A 6,190-nucleotide genomic window follows, 5' to 3' on the forward strand; every position below is an offset into this window, starting at 1 on the left:
CATGTTAATAATAAAGTATATAAACAACAATTCGGTTTTGGTTCGGTCCTTGACTCGGAATGAAACTGAGGATGGTACCCAAATACCATTGAACTATTAAAATGCTTTGGAAACTAAAATTACTAGAAACTAAACAATAATAATAATAATAATAATCTTAAAAAAATTTAAAGTGTTAACAAGGACTATAATAGTCCTCCATGTAGCCTTTCCTAGCAAACACCTAAACCAACCATGGCCGGAGAAAGGAAATCCAAGGAAACAAGGGAAGTATGTTTTCAATAGGCTATAATAAAAATCTTTAATTAACAAGAATTAGTTAGAAACAAAGATTAGCATTCGTTTGACCTTGAGAAGTCAAATTGTGACATTCGCTAATTTCTGGTCCTATTTGATATGTTTTTGTATTAGTTTATCATGTAAACCGACCTGATTTATATCCCGACATTTCAAATATATAAATTATTGGATTTTTATGTTACTAAATCTTTCCCGTTTGTTTAATTTGAAAAACCCCTTTTACGGATTCGAAAACGCCTTTAAAACGATCAAATTACATCGAAACGAACTTCCGGGACGCATAACAAATCACGCAAGACGAGCTGAGCCAACCCACCCCACCCCAAACACATCGCGCCACACGGCCAGAGCAGAGGGGTCCGTCTCGCGGCGCGAAGCCCTTTAGACTAGCAGACCTTTTGTTGTTGTTTTTATTATCCAAAATCCGGTTTTTACACACTAAATATCTTGTTTAACCCTCTTAATCTTATCCTATAAATACATGACCCTCTCCTACATTAATATCTGCTCATACTTCATTTTCTCGCTCAAAAGTCAAGATCTACAAGGTTGTTTTAGTTGTTCTTGAAGGTTTGACTTCCAAAAGTCAAACTGAGTAAAGTCTTTCATTTTAATTAGCTTATATAGTTTTATTAATACTTGAATATGGTTATACAACATATATATAATATGCACCCCTTATTACCTTTGGTGGTCACTTCCTTGATCTTGGTCGGTGGAGTGTCGGGCCTCGTAAGCCAAGGCTACATGGAGGACTTACGTAGTCCTTGATATATATATATATAGGGAAGGTTTCATTTAGGAACTCCATATTTTTTGAGAACTTTAAGAACTTTAAGAACTCACCACAACCAATCATTTAATTTATTTCATTTTATTTTCTTTTTAATAAGAAAGGGTATTTTCGTAAAAATAAGTAACCATTTAATACTAGCAGTTATGTCAACCATTTGAATTTCCTTGATTCTCTAATACTAACCTTAACCGTCAATGAAAACATTTTTCTACCAGTTTTATCTTGACATTTTTAATTTACTTTTATGTAATATTAATAGTTTTTGTTTTCTCTTTTTATGCGACTTAATATATGTACTATGTAGTTCATTCAATAAAACCCTCGCAATTGCAAAACTAGTTTTAATTTATGTTGAGTACTCAGTTTGATTTATATATCAAATACCAAAGTATATTTTTTATAGGCTTCCTAGCCATTCATATACTCTGAATATTATTATTTTTATTTTTTTGTATTGCATCAATTTTTTGCTTCAAATCTTCTAATTGGTTTGTTGTTGCTACTTTTTTTGGAAAACTTAATTAACATTATAGATTAAGGTGTAAATGAAAATTAAACTTTAGTGCAATTAGAAAAACCCATCTAGTTAACATGTAACGTATTTTTACATGCGCGTACGTTAAGTATTTACATATATGTAAATGTTTAACATAACGCGTAAATAAACTATTTACATGTGTGTAAATATTTTATAATCTTGAATGTTCTCTCACTAGATCAAAGTTTAATATTGGTCCGGTCATAATTTGTAGTATCTAACTTTGTTTTACGTATGTGTAACACTTTTTTACATGCACGTAAGGTAAGTATTTACATATACGTAACTGTTTAACATAACGTGTAATAAACTATTTACATATGTGTAAATATATAGAATCTTTAATGTTCTATCATTGGACCAAAATTTAATGCCAGTACTATCAATATGATGACTTTACGAAAGTCATAAAAATTCTCTTTTCGATCCAAATAACACATTTTAGTCAAATTAGTGAATTGAGAGAAACATGGAGGCATCCACATTTTTAAGAGATTACTGAGAAAAAGGAATTATTACTATGGTATAAACTAAAAGTTTGGTGTCGCTTGGTCTTTTATTGGGCCAAGTGGCAGTCCACTACCGGATCACCTTAAGTTTTTTTTATTTACGTTTTATTTCTGTATCATAACAAAAGTAACCGAAGCTGACTTTAAATGTGATATTCGTCAATTGGGGTGTGACATGTAATCACCACCACATCGTCGGAGACCGACAACGTTCGGGTTTTACCAAGTGACCGCCAACGCCCGTTTTTATTAACACCCTGGTTTTACCAACCTTTTTGGAACATAACCAAAACCGACCGAATTCGTGTTGATTCATCTACGCAAGCCTCATCGTTGTGTTGGTCCGGTCATAATTTGTAGTATCTAACTTTGTTTTACGTATGTGTAACACTTTTTTACATGCACGTAAGTTAAGTATTTACATATACGTAAATGTTTAACATAACGTGTAATAAACTATTTACATATGTGTAAATACGTAGAATCTTTAATGTTCTATCATTGGAACAAAATTTAATGCCAGTACTATCAATATGATGACTTTACGAAAATCATAAAAATTCTCTTTTCGATCCAAATAACACATTTTAGTCAAATTAGTGAATTGAGAAAAACATGGAGGCATCCACATTTTTAGGAGATTACTGAGAAAAAGGAATTATTACTATGGTATAAACAAAAAGTTTGGTGTCGCTTGGTCTTTTATTTGGCCGAGTGGCAGACCACTACCGGATCACCTTAAGTTTTTTTTATTTACGTTTTATTTCGGTATCATAACAAAAGTAACCGAAGCCGACTTTAATGTGACATTCGTTAATTGGGGTGTGACATGTAATCACCACCACATCGTCGGAGACCGACAACGTTCGGGTTTTACCAATTGACCGCCAACGCCCGTGTTTTATTAACGCCCTGGTTTTACCAACCTTTTTGGAACATAACCAAAACCGACCGAATTGTTGTTGATTCATCTATGCAAACCACTAGCGTCGTGTTGGTCCGGTCATAATTTGTTATTTCTAACTTTGTTTTACGTATGTGTAACACTTTTTTACATGCACGTAAGGAAAGCATTTACATATACGTAAATGTTTAACATAACGTGTAATAAACTATTTACATTTGTGTAAATATATAGAATATTCAATGTTCTATCATTGGAACAAAATTTAATGCCAGTACTATCAATATGATGACTTTACGAATATCATAAAAATTCTCTTTTTGATCCAAATAACACATTTTAGTCAAATTAGTGTATTGAGAGAAACATGGAGGCATCCACATTTTTAGGAGATTACTGAAAAAAAGGAATTATTACTATGGTATAAACTAAAAGTTTGGTGCCGCTTGGTCTTTTATTGGGCAAAGTGGCAAACCATTACCGGACCGCCTTAAGTTTTTTTTTATTTACGTTTTATTTCGATATCATAACAAAAGTAACCGAAGCCGACTGTAATGTGACATTCGTCAATTGGGGTGTGACATGTAATCACCACCACATCGTCGGAGACCGAAAACGTTCGGGTTTTACCAATTGACCGCCAACGCCCGTGTTTTATTAACACCCTGGTTTTACCAACCTTTTTGGAACATAACCAAAACCGACCGAATTCGTGTTGATTCATCTACGCAAACCCCCAGCGTCGGGCTATGCCAATGACCAGGTTTTACAGACTCACTGCCTCAGTGTTCGAGTTTTACCAACGTTCGGGTTATCCGGTCGAATAAACGTTGCTTTAAATATTTTCATTTTTTATATGTTAATTCGACGAAAATATGTTTCTTTGACGAATTCAGTACCAACAAATGCATCTAAGACCGACCGAATTCGTGTTGAGTCGCCGTTAAAACGTCCCAGTATACGGACCAAATTCTCTGCGCAACGGGTGCCGAAAAATCAGTTTTGTTACCCCTTTTTAATATGCTAACTTTTTTTTTATTGAAATTCATGCGTTGACATATTAATTTTTTTAAAATTTAGTATCGATATTTTAACGAAGTTATCCTATACCAAGCGAACCCACGTCAGTGCACTATTACAACATGATGTGTACAAAAACTGACCCGCCTTGCCTGGCGCAACGCGCCGGATAAAACACTAATTAGTTATAAAATAAATTGTGGCTCACTTCTGATAATACCCATGTATCATTTAATAAATCCCCATTATCTTTTATTTATTCACAAAAATGCCATTATGCTTTTGGAGCCATTGATCTAATTATTTAATGGTTGAGATGGGTTCTCAAGGTTCTCACAAAATAAACTAGTTCTTAAATGATACTAATCCTATATATATATATATATATATATATATATATATATAACTTGTTTATGCTTATTAACCATGCTAACTTCTGCTTATTTTAGTTTGTATATCATATTTGTTGAGTTCCATGGTTATGGGTTTGTAGAGACTAGTCTCGGTATAACCTTAAATAGCTCTAAACCGTAAACCGAACTTGTTTACTAGTTTTGTTAAATAGTTGTATAAACATGCTTTATGTTAAATTTGAGGTTCTAAAATCATTTTTATAAGTTCCATGGTTATGGGTTTCTAGATTCTAACCTCGGTCTTGACCCGAAACAAGATCCGAACCATAAACCGAACTTTCGTTTAAAGACTTTATTGTTGACTTTTTGGTTGTAAAACTTCGGTATCTTCATTTATAAATTAGTATACAAGTTCTTTGATGTTTGGGCATGTGGTAACTATTCTTGACTTTATTCCCAGATAGAAACCGATCTAAACCGATTTCACTCGCTTAAGACACACAAGTGTGTTTCTAGCAGTCAAGACTTGTATTTTTCTTTAAAAAAATTTATAAACTGATTTTAATATTTCTTAAAGTAATTGGAATGTTGAATCCAACTGGATCTTATAACAAAGTTTGGACCGACAAAACCGAACACCTTCTTAACGGACGTTGTTAGTTTTAAAACAATAGAACTACATACTTGGTTAAGTCTTATTAAATTACCAAGACCCGAACCAACAAACCGAGCACTCGTTAAAAACCTGTTTTAGTATCTATATTATAAAGGGACTTGCTTCTTGAATTTTTACCCACCTTATTACTTAACATAGGTTGAGTATTATTAAGGCTAGACACTTTAACCCGGTTTCAAGAAAACTTATATTTTTAACGGTCTAGTATTATAGTTTCTTAAATATTTACATTTTAAACCTTAAACTTTAGTTGTTTACATTTCTTATCATTTATTTTTATTTAAAGACCTCCAAGAAAACTTTTCTAATGCAAGACATCTTTTCGTTTAGGCTTCGTTCGTTAAACCCGTCGTTCCGGTTAATCTCCAAACCATCAATATTTCAAGTTTATTACTTGAACGTGAGTACTTTTCATACCTCGTTTTTCATATTTCATTTTGGGGGTGATATTGCATACCTATTCAAACTACATGTTTTATACTTGAGTCTTAAATCACAAACATTAATGTATACTTTACTTAAATAAAAGCTCAATTTGGTGTTATATACTTACATGCTTAAATGCTAATGTGTTTATCGCTTTTGGTTGGTTGATTCATAAATCCGTGTATATTTGGCATCCCCTTATAGAAAGTTGTCGTGAATGTATTCTTATTAATGATTTCATATAAATCCGAATCTATTTGGTATTCTCTTACAGACGGTGTCATTAATGTATTCTTATTAACGGATTTTATATAAATCCGAATCTATTTGGTATTCTCTTATAGAAGGTGTAGTTGATGTATTCTTATTACGATTTAATTATCTAAATTGTTGCTATTATTTATTGTTTCGTATACAAGTTGTGGAATTTCCTATTACATACTTATTTTCAAAACTATGAAATTGCTCACCAACCATCTGTTGACAAATTCTATTTTTATGCAATGTTACAGGTTTAATTTTAGGTTGATTCGAGGACTTGATGAAAAACGTTATCAAGACTATTAGGATATTAGCAAAACGAATAATATATTATTTGCTATGTTTGAATTCGGTTATTGTATGAACAAGTTACGTGACTCTTTATGATTTTATGAATTTAAATGAGT

This window comes from Bidens hawaiensis, unplaced genomic scaffold (assembly GCF_021521415.1).
Source record: "Bidens hawaiensis isolate Kalapana, Puna unplaced genomic scaffold, B.hawaiensis_p1.1 tig00003393_1, whole genome shotgun sequence".
Classification (NCBI taxonomy): Eukaryota; Viridiplantae; Streptophyta; class Magnoliopsida; order Asterales; family Asteraceae; genus Bidens; species Bidens hawaiensis.